The sequence below is a fragment of the Cupressus sempervirens genome, chromosome 6 (genome assembly GCF_028749045.1).
Source record: "Cupressus sempervirens isolate cs-2001-9-10 chromosome 6, ASM2874904v1, whole genome shotgun sequence".
Lineage (NCBI taxonomy): Eukaryota > Viridiplantae > Streptophyta > Pinopsida > Cupressales > Cupressaceae > Cupressus > Cupressus sempervirens.
This window is the reverse complement of record NC_143123.1, coordinates 287,041,131-287,060,596: the sequence shown is the minus strand read 5'-3', so window position 1 is coordinate 287,060,596 and position 19,466 is coordinate 287,041,131. Positions and strand designations below refer to the sequence as shown.

Sequence of the window (19,466 nt, the reverse complement as noted above, 5' to 3'; positions counted from 1 at the left end):
GGTTGAGAAAGAGATAGATTCCATTCTTAAGGAATTAGGAATGACAAGGGAAGAATTTAATGATATTAAAGGTATTATGTTGGAGATAAAGGCCAATGGTAAAATTGAAGTATTGGCAACAACGCCCATTATAGTTACAAGACCTTTAGAGGGTGTGACAATAGCACAACCATGTACATAAGCACCTATTGTACCATATGTAGTAGTTACACCACTGCAACTAGTCAAGACAAGGAGTGATCAACCTAGAAGTCAACCAAAGGTTGAATCATCTAATGCACAAAGGAAATTAGAGAGATTGGTAAAGGTGAAGCATGAATATACACTGACAATCAAGAAAGGGTTAAGCATAACACCAAAAAACTTGGAAAGAGAAGAAAAACAATGAAAGTTAGTGATTCTGAGGAATCAAAGGATGAAACTAAAGATAGACCAGTGGTCTAGATTATGCTAGAAGGAAAAACAACATCTATAAAGAAAGCATGAAAACCAAAGGTAGAAAACCTTATCATGCAAATTATTAATGATGACAATTTTGTACAGTTGAATAAATATTATGATTTGTATAATAATATGGATAGAAGATAGTTAGAGAATACCATTGTAAGGAACATGATTTTGAGGAACAAAAGGTTTTGAGAATATATAGAATAAGATACTAGAGGATCTGTATATTAGGCTTGTAAATAGAAAAAGTAGAGTATCAAAGGAAGATATGAATATGAGGATCACTATGATAAATAAACTTTGTGATGTTGACTCTAAGGAGGAATTAGATATAATTTTGAAGGGTATTGAGCCCTTCCTGAGGAAAAAAAGAAGAGAAATTCTTCTGATGTGAGGCAACTATGAAGATGTTAGGGAAGAAACTGAGGAGTCAATTGTAAAATATGACTTTAGTGCCTAAGGTGAGTATGTAGCCTAAACCTAAGAGTCCAGTAGATGTGCAAGTACATACATCTTTGAGGGAAGAGGAGGAAGTAGAGGGACACAATAGGAACTCTCACCACCTCACATTGTTATGGGTACTGATTCCATGGAAGTGGATAGTATGTACATAACTGTGGATACACATTAGGAAAACCTTTTTACAACATTTGGCCAATCCATTGTTGGCAATGTTACAACCTACTCTAGTTATGATGATGAAGAATAAGAGAAGAAGAAGGTAGAGGAGGAAAAGAAAAGAAAAGAGGAAGAGGAAAGAAAGAAGATAGAGGAAAAGAGAAGGAAGAAGTTAAGTGAAGAATTTAAAATCAAGCAAAAATAGAAGATTGTGATGCAAGAATCAACATTCTTGCCCAATCAAAAACATGTGGAGTCAAAAATAGGAAAAGTGGTGTTCCAACATAAGGTTGACATACCTTATGTAGCCCTAGCATCTGTATCTATTACAACACTAGTAGCCAATCCATCAACTCTAGTAGTAGTGACATTAGATGATGAAGATAAAAAAGACTTGATGAGCACATTGAGTAAGTTGTTTAAAAAGAACAAATCAGTAAAGTCTTTGAAGAAGACATTAACTGAAGTCTTGGATAGAAAGTAGAAGATAGTTACTACAACTATAGCTATTCCATACTTGCAGTCAAAGGCCATAGAGTTGGTGAAAACCTTTGATAAGGAATTCACAACTTTAGAAGAAGTAGCTTCGACGAAAGCACATGTAACACATGATGCATCACTATTCAACATAGTATGCACCAATGTACACAATGATCTAAAGGAACTTGATGGAAACATCAAGGGAATGAGAAATCATATTGATGAAGGTAAAAGACTGTATGGACAATGTGTGCATTCATACAAGTACCTAAAAGACTTTGAGAATTAGATTAAAAGAAAGTTAAGTGAACTTGAAATACTTTTTGTCAAGCTACAACTCCCAAAATATTGAATTGAAGACTATGGAGTAGAAGTGGAGAAGATACATGATGTGATTGGAAACTTGGAATCTGATAAAGAAAGAAGAGCTATAAGATTCTCTAGTCTTAGAGAATTTTTTGGGTCTAAAATAAGCATTTTGCAGCAACAACTTGAGGAATGTCTTATAGCTAAGGCTTCCTATGACAAGTTTTCCTAAACTAATTCATGTAGTTGAAGTGGCATCTTGTGCACTTTGTGCACTACTCAGTATCTTAGAGATAGTAAAGGAAAATTGGAAGAAAGAGTTAGCAATACTAAAGGTTTCTTATGCATATTATTTTTCCAGATTAATAGGTTGAGAAAAAGAAGTACAACAAATTTTGAATGTAGATTTTGGCACCTTTTCCATTGATGTCAAAGGGGGAGAGTAATATGTAAGGAAAATTGCATGTTTTTAATATGTAATTATGAAGGAGTATACACAAGGGGGGAGTAATATTGTATATGTAAGATATTGTAAGAGGGAGTGTACTTATGTATCAATGTAGAAGAGTGATAAGGGATGTAATGATCCATCCAAACACAAATAAAATTGTTATGTTTTGAAGGTAATTTTGTAGTTAGTTTTATTTTGTTTTTGTTATGTATGACATCATTTCAGGAATTAGCCAATTTTCCCAGATGTTTCCATCAATGTCAATGGGGGAGATTGTTGGCAATATGGTTAGATATATGTCTTGACGGTTGCCATATATTGAAATAGACTTTCAGCATTTCATTTATGCATTTAGAGTTAAAAAATTGTCTAAGTGTTAGACAGTTTGTAGCAACACAATGCATAGATGTTAAGTGTATGCATGAATCATTGAGAGTTAGTTCATGTGTATTTGAGGGAAGCTTCATGATAGTATCATGATGATAATTTTCTCAGATGTTTCCATCAATTTCAATGGGGGAGATTGTTGGCAATATGGTTAGATATATGTCTTGATGGTTTCCATATATGGAAATAGACTTTCAGCATTTCATTTATGCATTTAGAGTTAAAAAATTGTCTAAGTGTTAGACAGTTTGTAGCAACACAATGCATAGATGTTAAGTGTATGAATGAATCATTGAGAGTTAGTTCATGTGTATTTGAGGGAAGCTTCATGATAGTATCATGATGATGTGTATCAGTGCACAAGTGTGTATAGACAGTACAACATGAGATATGGTTAAAATACCACTACTTAAATAGTACAGAATAGAGCATAGTAGAGAATTGGATTATACAAACTTAGGAATTATTGTGGTTAAAAAATAATTTCTAAGTTATGATGAGATAACTATGTGGAAATTATTCCATAAGTTATTTTATATTATGTCAAGTGTGTGAACACATGAAGGCTGATTGAGCATAGTTTTGTAATTATGCAAGGTATAAGTAAAGATCTTATCTTGCAAAGATAGATGTGCTATCTATGATAGAAAAGAAATTGTTATGTGATGCAAACTATTGTACATAGAGCTTGAAATAATTGCAAGCCTTATGTGATGCGAATTCACATGTATGATTATAACAAGTGAAAAATGCAATAGACAACAAGTATTGTATGTATATCTATTCTTGTGAAGAACTTAATTATATTATTGCATGTTAGGATAGTGGGCTCTTCTTGCATACATTGTATTTGTTCTATCAACTCCTAATAGGGTTGAGGCTTCTAACAAGGCCTAGTCTCTTAACAAGGAGTCAAGACATTATATGTACTTCACAGTCTCCTAATAAGGTCAATATCCTTAACAAGATCCTATTGTTTAGTGAACCATCTAGTGGGTATCATCCCCATCAGGGTTTTCCCTTGGCCATGGTTTCCCTAGTTAACAAATAATGGTGTTATACATTATCTATGTGCATGGTTATATTTAATGTTCAACATTGTTGGTTTACTTTCATATGCAAGTTATAAAGTAATTAACAATATTTAGTTGTGGGCAAAATATTGTAGAATACTAATTCAACCCTGCCCCCCCCCAGTATTATCTATTTCTAACAACTCCTAGGGTTATAAACAATGCATATATGCAAAAAATAAAATAAAATTCATTTTAGAGCAACAAATGAAGTGTTATCTAGTCTAAGAAAGCCAATAACAAAGTTTGAAGAAGCACATAGTTCTTCATCAACATCCTGTAACAAAGAATTAGTGGTTTTCAATAGATATGTCTTCTCCCAATGATTACCACATGTTGCAAATAGATCATCAGTGATACAAAAACATCTACCCTAGGTCCTAGAAAGAAATTGAAACCCTAGATGTAGGTTCTGATTGAAATGTGACCTTTCTGTGAACCAATTATGCCTTGACAGTGCAGACTACACCCCAAAAGATCAAGAACACTTAAGAGGTCCCCAAGTGCACTCAGATAGTGCAAATTGCACTCCCAGTGTACTTGGGACCAGTTAGAGTGTAGTTGGTAGTTTCATAGCATAGTTGAGAGTCTGGGTACAAAATGGGGCGAAATGAGATGAAAATGATACCTAGAACATGAAAAACTAAAAGCTATCCTACCAAGTGTGCTATGACAGTGTAGAGTTTGCCCTTGGTGCACTTGGGGCCTAGAAGGGTGTAGTTGGTGGTTTTGGAGTGGAGTTGGTCAGGTGTGAACAATAGACAGAGGTTATACTAACTCTTAGGCCCCTAAAACAACTTCTTGAAGGCCCCAATTGTGTCCTAATAGTGTAGAGTGCACACCAAAGACAACAAGATACAAAAATTCATAAATGAAAGATATAAACTTATTATTGGGCCTCCTAGTTAGACTATATGTGATAAGAAAGAGTGGACAAACATTAGAATCCTTTGAACAAGCTCCTTGTACCTACATGCACAAAAAAAGAACTCCAAGTTAGTAAGCATGATCTTTATGTCAGGTTCACCAATTGTAGGACTAGAAAATAGGTTAGAACCTAACATACTATGAGAAACCACAAAACTGAATCAAAATATAGTAAACCCTTCTAATCTACCATGAAAACTAATTGAAATAAAGGAAGAAAACATAAGCAATTGAGAGTACTAGAAGTGTGGTTCAAGCCTAATGGGTTCTAAGAGATATGGTTCTTAAGGATTGAAAATGAGAGCAAGATGGCTCAATTATAGCCAAAGTGCAAGAGGAGAGAATTGAATGAGAGGATGGACACTTATTACTTTGAATGTGCAACTTGGCATGATATTCCTTGGGATATCCATGACAACCATGACACAATATGCCAAATGTAAGATTTTATGACACATTAAAGTCAACATGGCTAAAAGTGGAGGAGAATCTATGATGTGCATATGACACCTCAAAGCCACTTGTAGCCAAGAATATATGATGATGGAGGCTTATTATAGACATGTATAAGGAATGAAATATATCAAATATGACATATTTTAGCCAAGTGTAGGGATAATATCTATGACGTATGATGTCCATGTGTCAACAATAGGTGCAATATTTGAATTAAAAATTCATATATCCACCCAAATGGAAATTAGTAAAAATAAAAATTAGAAGTGGAAAATAGGACTTAGGAAATTTGAGAATTCCCATAGTTTGCGAAGATGAATCAATTAATTAATAAATATTAATTAATTGAGAATATTGGTTGGTAGGAAGAATAATTAATAATGTGGGACGAAAATTATTGGAATGATATAGGATTAGATTATGGGTTATCTAATCATATAGGAAAAATTAGTAAATGATTGGCCACTTTAATTTGACAAATACAAGATTAAAATGTGATCATTATGCAGATCAACTAGGATGATGTTGGGTAGATCAAAGCCATGATCAAATAGATTGATTGATTAGGATTGATAAGATGCCAAGGATACATGACATGGATTAAGAACATGCAACATTTAAGGGACCTTTTAAATGTCACAAGATTGAAATTTGATTGATAAGGTTGATCCTAATAGCATCGACAAACATTGTCGATGAAATTAAATTGATTGGATAATGCTATAATCTGACACTAAGGGACTTGATAATGTCAATGATTAGATGATAAAAATGATAGGTTTGACCTAGTGCTAAGAGATATGACATATTTTGGGTTGATTAGGGTTGATTTGCGATGATTCTGGGTTAATTTGGGATGATTCCAAGTTGATTAGATGTGTTTTCAATGATATTGAAATGGTTTTGGGTTGATTCCAAAAAGTTTGGATAGAATGGGAATCGATTCTAAAGTGATCTATAATTGATTTGAAAGGGGCTACAAGTGATGAAGGATACTATCAAAATATAATAAAATGATAATCAAGTTGGCCAAAGATAAAAATTAGTGAAATGAGAAAATGGGATGAGTTATGAAAATGTGATTAAACTGTAGATGCAAATAATTTTTGAGTGTCTACAAATATAAGCAAGCATTGTAGGATATTTGTGTCTCAAAATTCTGTCTCGATTTTCATGCTTTTATGATTTTAATAATGAATGAACAAGTTTTCACTTTATTCAAATATAATTTAATGAGTTGTATGTCATTTTAGAGTTTCTTTTAGTTCAAAGAATTAAGTAAATGCTTCTATGGAATGATAGGGTCATTTAGGGTAGAAAGGGATATGATAATTATAGAATTTGGAGGTCAGCAGTTAATACATTTAATTGCAAGTCAATTAAATAGGTCTCTTAATGTCAATTGAGATGAATTTGTTTTGACAATAGATTAAGGCACTGGTCTTTTAGTTGAAGAATTAAGAAAATCAATCTTATCTTAGCATGGACACATTTTATAAATAAAAAATCATTAAGAATTGCTATTAAAATGGAATATAAAGTTGGTCATCACTTGTTGCAATAATTTGTCATGCTCATTACTAACTATTAGTGACTTTTCATTTGTTTTGCAATTTCAAGAAGTTTTAAGGCTAAATCTGACATAAAGGGTTTGTAATGCAAATTAGTGTACATGAATTGTCAAAAACCTTAGGTTGACCCTACTTGGTTTAGTAGAGCATAAAGTGTAGAAAGCATAAGTGCTTTGTTCACTTGGTCTAGGCCCAAATATGATATACCAAATAGGGGAAGTAGCTAAACCCTAGGTATTATGTTATTTTTTATCTCCTTGGTATTAATTCTAAACTTCTTAAATCAGAAACCAATACAAGGCAAGCCCTCTCCCTCGACAATGTTCCACTTTCTTATGTATAGGCATAGATTCAAAATATTTAGATTCAATAGTTTAAATCTAAAGGTGTAGTTACTATCATACCCCTAAAATATTGGATTTACCCCTCTATGGTATATATATCCCCATTCTCAACTTATTCATGTACCTTCTAGATTTACATAGCAAAAAGGTTCAACTCTCAACTTTCCAAATCTCAATGTTTTTCTAATTTCAAGATTGTTTAGCATCCCATTTCTATAAATTTTAAGTGACTCCATTGACAAACCCTCAAGGTGAGTAAATATTCTCTCATCTTATTTCATATAACTTAATTTTATACATTAGATTATATATATATTTTTAATCATTGCATGAGTGTGTGCTTTATTTTAATTGCATATTCATCACATTTGTTTCTATACACTTATACATTAACCAAAAGCCCTAAAGGATCCTATAATCAACACTTCTAAAGGGCCAAGATCTTGCATTATCACACCTTTCATCTATTTGGGTTGTGCTAACATGATTTAAGTCCTCAAAGGGATCAAATTTTAAGATCCTCTTTGCAATTTATAGTGGTAAAGTGGGAGTATGATCATTGATAACCATTTTGCCATATACATTTTGGTGATATAACTCTTTCATGTGTTATACCTTTTATTGGATATTTAGATCTTTATTTGATCTTACTTCATATTGGAGTTATATTTCATTTATATGCTTCTTAATTTTGTATTTGGATCCTCTTTGTATATTTATCCTTATACCTTCATATTTAGATCTACTTTATCTCCTCTATATTTTAGTTACATTATTTATATTTTGATATAGGATATCCTTTGTATGCATTGTTATACCTTCTCCTTTTTATTTTATCTTATTTTCCTTTAATTAATTTATGTATGAGCTTTATTATGTTGAATCCAATCTCTAGTATTCTAATTAGAAGTTGTAGACTTATGGGTTCTTTTGACCCAAAGCCTTCTTTCCGAGGAATCATGATGAAACCAACATGCTCCTTGATGACTCTACTCCTTTTTTAAAAAAAATATCATTCTTCTCATGATGAATATTTAGCCTTAATATTTCTTCCCTCTAAATATAAAAGCTTACTCATGAATTTGAAAAACTGGAACATTAGTTAGTTCAAGAAAATCACAATCACAAAAGTCTTTCCATTGAATCAGCCTTAAGGAAACTCATTCATAATGATGAACAAGGTCTTAAAATTATGTGTAAGATTTCTCATCTTATTGATTCTAATGTTAAACCCATGATAGAATGTGCTCCATAGTTAAGATATGTTCTACTTTCTACAAGTGTTGAAACTTCTTTGCCTATTTCTACTTCTATTCCTAGTATCTCTACTTATGCTTTGCCTCTCATCAATACTTCAATTGAAGATTTTAATTCTTCATATATGAGTCTTCCTAATAATATTCTTCCATCTCTTTCTATGAGTGTTCCATGTGTTTTATTTTCTTCATATATGCCTTCTTACCATCACGTTCCTTTTTCAAATTTAAATCTCCCTTCTTCCAACAACTTTCCCAATATTTCCAAATTTTGTTCTCCTATCATTTACTCCACCAATTCTACAATTAATAGGTTATCTTAAATTGTGTCCTCTTTAAAAATATAACTTTATCCTTTGACTCAATTCAAGTATAATATTTCTACCTGTGATATTTGTAGTCCTTTGTTTATGGAAATTATCTATTTTTTTAATCCAACAACGCATTGAGATTATCCATTTTTAGACTTATAATGGTAAAGATAATCATTAGACTCATGTAAAAAGTTTCCAAAGTTTTTGTAGTGCTTTTTATTAGGATATTTTGTGGCAAATATTTGCAATGGAATTGGTCTTTTCCTTCTTATTTTAGTAATTATTTCTCTAAGCTTACTAATGCTTTTATTCTAAAATTTAAAAAAAAAATTGATCTTCAAATTTATTTGACTAGTTTCATACATTGTAAATGTGATGTTAAAGAAAAACTAAGTAACCTCATTGGTAGATGTAAGAATTTGAACACTCAAATTTTGCATCATGTGCCTAATGTTGATATACAATGCATATTTGTTTATAATTTACAAAAGAACATTAGAGATAGCATTCACGTTGTCAAGTTTCCTTCCTTCTCATAACTATGTGTAGTTATTCATAATTAGCACCTATCGGAGGGGTGATAAATGGATAAATCAAAGTTTGATAAATAATGAATTACCTCCTATAAACCTAAATATCAATATGTGGTTTATAAGACTAGGAATTGAGGATAAAATGATATGGAAACTAAACAATAATGGAAGGTATTTAATCAATTTGGTGTTCTTAGAGGTGTTCAAAGATGATGTTAAACCTTTCTGGGCTAATGCATGGATTTAAAATTTTATTCCTAAAATAATTATGTTCTATTGGTTGTTCCTTAAAAATAAGATTTAACTACTAAAAATATTGCAAAGAAAGGCTTTGATATACAAAACATGTGCTATATGTGTCAAAGAGAAGCTGAAAATACCAATCACCTTTTACTTAATTGTGATTAGACTCAAGAGATATGGTTAATTTTTTTTACCAGACTGGAACTATATTGGGTGATGCCTAATTCTATACATGAATTTTTTGAACAATGGAAAAGTCCTATACATCATAAGGGAGTTGAGACTCTTTGGAAATTCATAGCCCCTCACACAATTTGTAATGTGGAAAGACCACAATTTTTTTTTCTTCCAAAATTAGAGTATGCATCTGAGAGTAATTGATGAAAGGATCATTTCAAATATTAACAAAAATATGTAGTTGGATGAGGCTTATTTCAAATATTAGAATAATGAAGAAATGGAAAACCTAAAATATAGGATATTTCAAAGATCAAGAGAGACCAAAAACATAAAAGAGAACCTAGTCTTGACTTCGCCTCCTCCAAATTAGGTCAAAGCCAAATTTTATGGTGTTGTGAAGAAAAATCTAGGAAAATGCAAATGTAGAAGGATAATTAGAAATGAAGTTAAAACTTGTATATGTGCAATTATGGACCCTCTAAGCATTCAAACTTTCCATATAATAGAAGCCATGACTACTTACACACTATTAAAATTTCTAAAAGAATGGGATGCAAAAAAGTGTGGATTGCTAGTGATACCAAAAATGTGGTAAATTGAATGAAAGGTGAAATTCATGTACCACAAGTTATTAAACATATTATTGATAAAATAAAAGTTGTGGCACAATGTTTTAGCAACTTTCATATACCCCATGATTTTAGAGAAACTAACTTAGTTGTCGATAAACTTGCTAATATAGGAACCATTAGCAATGAAATAATCACATGGAAAGGTATTGTCAATATGGGTGATGAATTAATTAACATTATTAATGAGAAAAATGTTAGATAATTAGGGGGGGGGGGGGGGGGGAGGGGGGTGTTGGGGGTTGGGTAGAGGGTGAATGAGCTATATTCAATTATCCTATGGAACTTTTAGAAAATTAAGTAACAATTCAAACTTCATAAATTTTCATAGAAATAACTTGGTAGCCAAATTCAACTTCTCAAATCAAACTTATGTTAACTTTACTTCAAACTATTATCTCATTGTTCATTACTTTAGCAAGTATCAGAATATTAGCTTACCTTATACATAGTTGCAAAAACTATGTAAACAACATGAAAATTAACTTTCAACACACAAGTATTCACACATTTTGACATAGATTTTAATGGGGAAACCATGTAAAGGAAAAAACCACTTGGAAACTGATAACCCAAAATTTTTACTCTTTTGATCTCTTTTTGGATGATTCACACTCTTTCTATTTCACCTTGTAGACCCTCTATTTTGCTTAGTTCACCTTGTTCTTCTTTCTCCTTTAATAGTTTGCACTTTATCATCAACAATCAACAATGATCAAGAACCAAAAATGCTCTCAGTCATCTCTTTAAATAGTTAACTTCAACCTTTTAGATCCTTCCATATTTTTTCATTTAAATACAATCATAGATCTTAGATTCATTGCATCTAGTCACTTAGTCAATACTAGTTTAGCTCAAAGTTTGTGCTCAATCTGAAAATAAAAAATATTCTCCATACAATCATACTTGAATTATTCTAGCAATTGATCTTGTAAATATATTCATCCTTATCTTTTGTGCTTCTCGAACATTCTCAAATTTTATCATTTTTTGGCCTCAATTTAATCTTTTCTTTTGTTCTTCACTCATAAACATCAAAAGTTCACTTGGGAAAAACATCACTATTTTAACACTGAAATTACTCAGTGAACATTGAACCTTAACTTTTCTTTTTGAAACGCTTGGTGATAACTACAATCACTTGATTAATACTATGGTCCTTCTTTCACCAACTCGCTAGCTGTGAACTTAATCAAAACATTACATGATTGCAAAATAATTAAACCAACATTATACTACCATAGTCCAATTCATTTAAGTACCTATTGAATACCAGTACTTATCAACTCTTTCATCATCATACTTTCTTCAAATCCTCTTCATCAATCAAATGCCCTTCATCAATAAAATGATATGATACTCTACTAAATTAATTATTGGTATCATGTTATATTTGTCATTAGTGACAACACTTATTCAATTATGTATGGTTACCAAGCTCATTATATAGTCTCCAGTGTTTACCGAGCAATCTAGTGATAACCAAGTTTCATAGTTCACATTGAACATTCTAAAAGCTATCGAGTGAATATAGATAGTGTGTAGTCTAGTAGTTATCATCGAGTAGATAATGGTTACCGAGCTTCACAGTGTCTACCAAGTCATTAGTTTGTGTGATGAGAAGCTAGTGTCTACCGAGTGATGAAATGAGCATTGTTTATCGAGTGCAAGCAAGGTAAACATAGTATTCAGTATCTACCGAGTAACACTATATCTACCAAGTCTCCATGGTCATCGAATTTGAAGCTACGTTGTGTGATTAGTATGGAACATGCCTCTACTTCTACTGAGTGCATGACAATTCTAAGTAATGCAGTGGACGTCGAGTATAAGAAATTCACCAAGTTAGCTCACAGAACTCGAGTTTCTACTATTTAGACGACTTAGTAATATTTTGTTTACTTGTGTTTTAGTCGACCTTGTAATTGTAAATATTCAAATGGTATATATTTAATGTATTGTATCATTTGCAATGTATGAATGAATGAATGAGTATATGGATGTATGGACATGTAATGTTTTGAGAAGAGTGAATGGGAATCAGCAGTAGAGCGGAGTATTCAACAAGGTCTACAAGGAGCAGTAAAGTTATATCAATCACAAGAGGTGATCTATACTTCAAGGATCTAATTAGTAATCAAGTTTTAAGTTAGATCTACTATTTCATCCTAATAGGTGAATTAATTTTCTCAAATCCTTTAATAGGGTAGACTTAACAGTCTTTCTTTAAATTTCTTAATAGAGTGCATACTTCATTGTATGTTTGTATAACCTCTAACAAGGTGGATCTGGCACCTCAAATTGCTCTTAATAGGGTATATCATTAGAAGTGGTCAATGTAAACCTTAATAGGCCAACTTTATACTATAGTATTGAAGTTTTGTGGTTATCATCCCCACCCTAGTTTTACTTTCTATTTGGAAAGTTTTTGGGTCACTAAATATTGTGTTCATATGTGATGAATGTTTATCTTTTCTCATGCATGCAGTAGATTAGATGAATTCATGGTGAATGGATTAAGTACTAAATTAATTTAAAGTTTTTGAAGTTACTGTTTCACCCCTCCCCTCTTAGTAACTTAGCTAGTCTTGATTATTTCCAACAATTAATATAATGTATAATTAACTAAGGCTTGACATCAATGACAACATAACAAATGCTATGAATCTTTTACATGCAATGATAAAATTATTCATTCTTTAGCAACATATTTACATCTTCTCCCTTATTAATTCTCTAATTTAGTCATCTTTTTCTTTTAGTCATTCTCTCCCCCTTTGACAAAAATGCCGAAGGTAAATATCATAATGCAAAACTTATAAAACCTTGTACCTTGCATGTACTATTTATATAAATCTCATTACAATCAGTTAAACATGTTAAGGAAATATCCCTAAAGAGTGACCTCTAGTATCAACTCCACAAAGATATATTTGATCAGCCATGAACTAATGCAACATGCATCTTCACTTAGTGAATCTTGGATAGGGGAAGCACCCCTAGTTTACCTCTTAGATACTCAAAAGAATTCTTAGGCAATGCATTGGTAAATATGTTTGCAATTTGTTCTTTTGATTTCACATATTCAAACCTCACTTTCTTCTCTTGTACTTGCTCTCTCATGTTCTTAGCTTTTGCATGCATCACTAGATTATTTGATACATTTATTGCACTAGTATTATTACAATAAATAGTAATAGGATTAGTTATTTGCTCTTGCATTCCTTCAAATAGTTTCTTAATCCACACAATATTAGAAAAATTAATTGAAACAACAACATACTCATCTTCAATAGTAGATAGTGAAATGCAACTTTGTTTCTTGTTTAACCAGGTTATTAATCTTTCTCCTAAGAAGAAAGCTTCGCCACTTGTGTTTTTTTTGTCATCCACATTACTAGCCTAATCTGCATTAGTATAGACTTAAAGTGTAAAGTCACCATCTTGTTAGTACCACAATCCAAAATATTTAGTTACTTTTAGATATCTAAATATCCTTTTCACAATAGTGTTAAGTACTAGAATTTGCACCCAGTACTGAACTGAAAAAGTTTAGTAATTTTGACCTAACATGGGAATCACTTCAATATGTGGGACATGCAAATAAAGTGAGACCTCTGAGTTCTAGGCCAGATATTATTAAATATTTAGTGAAATTTTCATGAACTTAATCTAAACTTGTAAGAAAAAGGAGAGAAATTGCTTAAAATAAAACTAAAACCTAAAGCCTAGACTAAGAGATGGGTGATACACCAAAAGTGATAATGGAAATTTAGATACACTTGATAGGGAAGGATTATACATCTACTTGATATACAAAAAAACACATCTTTCTGTACAAATCTGCATAAATAATTTATAATAAGACTTTAAGAATGAATTAGTAAAAGGAGGAATATAGATACCTCTCTTTAACCAATTTCACTTTTAAAAAACACAAATTATAACCTGCAAATAGACTACTCTCCTACAACTAGGTGTTGGAATGAGATAGAATACCAAGGAATAATGACGATTCATAAATTACTCTATCAAATCATTTTGACACACATGAAATTGTAGAAGAAAGAAGGCTCAAAAATTGACACAAAGTAGCATAAATATATTAAATGCCTCCCCCCCCCTGTTGTTGGGTGATGCAACGTGCTCCCCTGCCCACAAGTGGTTAATTATGTGGTGTTCCATGTTCACTAACAATCATGGCTTTTGGTGCAACGGAAAATGGGCCCTACAATTGGTATCAGAGCCTGGTTTTGGCCTGGTCATGGGTTCAAATCTCCTCGATGCCTTCCTGACCCGTGTAAGCACCTGGTATGCATGTCGAGGGGGAGATTGTTGGGTGATGTGATGCGCTCCCCTACCCACAGGTGGTTAATTATGTGGTGTTCCATGTTCACTAACAGTCATAGCTTTTGGTGCAACGACAAATGGGCCCTACACCCCCCTCTATATTCAAAACAAATAAAAAGGGATTAAAATCCCACTTGCAAGCATGCGGATTCCAAAAACTTATGAAAAATGGAAAAGGGCACTATATGGTTTCACAACCCTAAACTCCTTTTTTCATTTTTTGCATTCCATTTGTATGATGAAGGATTTATGACTAGGGTTTCACAATCACCATTTGAATATGCTGGAATTTGATGTTGAGGGTTTCATTGGGTTTTTGGTAGTTGCCATTAAATTTTTTGTTGTAAATACAAAGTTTATACCTAAAGTATTTGTCATTTTTTGCTGTAAATAAGATGTGTCCAACATTCCTTGACATCTTGTTATTTACCTCAATTGTCTTCCCATTTGAAGCTGTAATTACATCACCAATCCATATATCAATGCCATGTTTCTTGTATTAGGAAATTGCTGTTGGCTTTTGAAGACATAATACACAGGTGAAAAAAGTCATCTTGCATTTCTTTCTCTTTCATATTTCTTTGCTGAACTAGAAAGTTTGAGCCACATATTAGAGGGATTTGTTCATTTTTTACACCTCTCTATTTTAGTACCCATAATAATTCAATGAGCACTTATTTTTGTTCATATTACAAGACATCATAAGTGGAATATTGTAATTCCCTTATGCAAGCAAGCAAGTCACTAAATCAATCACATGATAGCCTGCATTTCTGTATAGCTCTTTCTCTAAGAGTTCTCAAAAAGTTTTAAGACTGCTGGATTCTTACCAAGTATTTGCCTAGCTCAGTGAGATTTTTGTTTTGTTTGTATGAGTCCATTGAAGTGGACATGGTGAATTGCACACTTCACATCCTCATAAAAGAGTCATCTTATAGGAAAATTGAGATCATACTAAAACTGTCAACAACTTTCTAGATGTTTGTTCTACCATCAGCCATCTTTTTGACAATATGCTCCTTTGCAACATCATATATTAAAATATTAGGTTATTATTTGCATAGATGCTACATGGATCTATCTTCATTTGTTGGGCTATAAGAATATTTTGAAAACTCTGTCTAACTGCATCAAATTTCTTTCTGATTTTTACCACATGCTTTATTGTTGGAGCTAGAAGTTAAGCTTGAGGGTTTATTGTTTTTATGCATATCATTTGCGGTTCAGATTTTGTCATGAGATTATGAAAATTTCATTTAAAAGAAAACTTGCCACCACCATTAGATATATGCTGGAATTCTTGAAGGGTTATTTTTGACTCCAATATATCTCATTCAACTAGAACTATGAGTTTATTTTCCTTTTAGAGCCGCCACATATTTGCTGTTATCTTTGTTATATCAAAAAATCATCAAGAGTATTTACTTAAAAGCATATTGTAAACTATTTCTTGTAGATGAATTTCCCTTAAGCATTCCATAGCAGCATCATGACACTTTCGAATCTCATGCACAACATCAAGAATATAATCCTGGCCTAGCTCTTAGATAGCCTTTTAAAGAAATTTTTCACTATCCCCTATTTGTATAATGTTTTCTATGGTCTCTTCATCTAGATATTCACTTGTGGCAGCATAGTGTCCATGTCATTTAACATAATGCCTACTTGCTTTCTTTTATGAAATTGACTTGCACATGACTCTTCAACTTTTATTTCTTTCATGCTTCTTATTACTTGATACATTATAGTACCTTTTTCCTCTTTTATGAAGTTTGAGCATAGGCTCGTGACACTCATAAGTTACCTTTTTGTGATTTGCATTTGAACACTTAGAATACACATACTATTTTTTCATATGTATTCAGAATAAGAGAAATATGACATGTGTGAGTACGTAGCTATAGATAACTAGTCATTGCTTAGATCATAAAGATCTAACTCCACTTATTTCTTTTATAGGAGAACAAAAACGAAGAGCTTACCGAATCGAGGGCTAGACTAGGAGCAACAATAGATAATACTTGACCAATCAAAGTCTGCAAGGCAATGACTGGTTACCCCTAACTCTTCTCTCATATGTTGTATTTTTCTTATTCTTAATATATATGAAAGACAGTAGTTGGACTCATGATTTGTGTGAGATATTTCATTTCCAACACTTTTCCATTCATTTCATACTTTGTAAAAATGAAAATTGTACATATCAGTGATGATTTATACAATGAAGATTATATCTCTTTTGTTCATGATTTCATATATGATTGCAATATGATGAAATGTGAATAAATAGAAAATGAATATTTTCTTCTACAATTCTTTCTATGATGTTACTTGAAGTAAAATTTTCAGCATGTGTAAAATTTTAGTAACATTTTTGGCAACCTCTTTTGTATGTCTGCCTGCTTGACATTTGACTAGTTTACTCTTATTCATTGGGCATAGAGTTTGAAATTATGCATTCCTAGCACCTATACTTGACACAAAGTGACTTCTAAAGTTTCTGGTTTAGTTTTGAATGCATGCCCGTGAGCTTAATAAGACTCTTATTATGTTGATGGATATGCATAATCAAACTCAAGTAGTAGCTTTAGAAGCAAAACCTTCATAATTTGACCATCTTATTGTTGGATGGATGAATATGTGGATTTGAATGAATGCATATGAATAGTGAATATCTGGATATGCATGTATGCAAAGTTGGCAGTAGGACTTGATTAGCTACAACATTATGTATATGTATATGCATGTGTATACTAAGTAGGTGTAGGAATTTAAACACATGCATTGATGTGAGCATGAATGAAATGGGTGAATTATGAAGCTATACAACACAAACCAACAACTTGAACAACCTAGAACCTAAGGAAAATTGGAAACTAACCTAGGATATAAAACAAAACTAACATGTGCTTGGACAACACTTAGGAAAAACAAAGAAACACTTAACCTACCCTAATCTAACCAACATAACAAATGATCAAACAAATCCATTCACTGGATAGTTGAAATAGCTACCCTTCCTCCTTAGGATATAATACTTTACATGCATGAGGAAAACTAATAAGAAATGAAGTTCATGCAATTGTGTAAAGAACTGATGCACTATCTCTTGAAAAACATAAACCAATCGACTCACCTCCATTGATAGATTCTTCTTTCCATTTTCTAGGGGTAGATAAGTGAATTGAGCTTCAGCTTTAGCTTCATTCAAATATTCATGTTTGAACACAAACATGATTGGTTTTTCTTGGCTAGCCTCCATTCTTACTAAGTGCCTAAGGGGACAACCTCTAGAGATGAAAAACTTTGCACTTATCCTGTTGGCTCCTTGTTGCGGTTCATCATGACTCCCTTATATAATTTCTTGCCATATCATCTCCTCCTCCTAAGTTAGAGGTTCAACATCTTCTGTCAAAACATTCAATAGCTTATCTAAGCTATCAACCTATAGAACATTCTCAAAACTAGGTTCAAACTTGAACTCAAGTAGATATTTTTCAAGAAGAGTGTTTTCCAATATAGGGATTTCTTCAATAGGCTCACATCTTGAAATTTCAACAATAAGATTTTGATAGAAATCTTTGATAATGCTATCAAAACACTCCTCTCCCAGAACCTCATCATCTTCCATATCTTGAGTGGATACTTCGGCATTTACATCCTTATATTGCAAAGCTTGGATGGATATGTTTTGAACATCAATACTCCCCTCTTGCTCTATAAATAGGGGTAACTCATCAGAGAAACACATAATGGTTTCTTCTTTACCCATGTATTTTCTTGCAACTAATAGAGCTTCTTTATCATGTTGTTCACAAACATGCTATCCCAACTAGGCTTCCATAGTTATTTCTCCCTTTCGTAGTTTAGAATGAGCTGTATTGATCACATTTTCAGCCACTTGACTTTGGATTGGCTCACATGAGGTATCCTTAACAAGGTTTGGCATTTCATAACTATGATACCTGGTCCATGAAAATTGACATGTTTGTTGTACATCTTGATTACTAACAAGTTCTTGACATGATTGAATAGGAGAACTAACAAGATGGCTTGGTTGTCTATTCTCACTCAAGGATCCTTCTAGGGGATGCTCTATTAGATTCACTAAACTATGAACCTTGAAAGATGGAATCTTTGGCTTCAAAAATTGAGTTGAGGATTAAGAAGAAGTTTCTACTTTAAAACTTGGAATCACAGGGTTAGGAACTTCTTCACTCATAGGATGAATGGGAAAATGGACTACTCATTGAGCCCCTAGCTCTTGTAATTGTGCAAGTAGCAATCTCATTTGCTCATCCTTCACTCTAATTTTTTGAGCAAGTACTTCCTCATGATGAGCCTGAGCCTCCTTGTTCTTCATGAATTCATTAACTAGGAGTTCCATTTTCTCACTATACTCCTCTAGCTTTTTATCATGAAATTTTTCATGAACTCTTAATGCTTGGTGAACATTCTTTTCATGTTGCAACTTTTGTGCTTCTAGCTCTTTTGCATGAAACTCTTCATTGGCTGCTAATCTTCTTTGAAAATCTTGTTCATTTGCAGCTACAGTAGCAGTAACCTTTATCATTTCTTCCTCATAGACTTTCTGCAATAGTGTGAGATTGCTTGTAAGGGTTGCCTAACTTTTTTTCTATCCTATAATGACCTCTTTATACCGCTTCCATTTGGCATCAAATTTCTCCTTTTCTTGTGTTCACATATGCTTTTTCTATGTCTCCAACAACTCTTCATAATATTCTCTTTGCTCTTCCATCTCTTTATGATGTTGCTCCTAAATAACCAACACCTCTTGCTGTTGGGTATGAGCTTGAAAACTAGGCTCTTATTACTACATTTCAAATCTATGTTTCTCTTCTAAGTGATGCATCTCTTCATGAGGTTTTTGGTAAGCATGT

General features: G+C 32.5%; 1 pseudogene; it reads right to left on the bottom strand.

The window, feature by feature from the left end:
- Window positions 1–19,138, bottom strand: part of LOC149552337 (26S proteasome non-ATPase regulatory subunit 14 homolog pseudogene) — a 118,743-nt pseudogene extending 99,605 nt beyond the window's left edge.
- Between the last annotated feature and the right edge of the window lie 328 nt (window positions 19,139–19,466).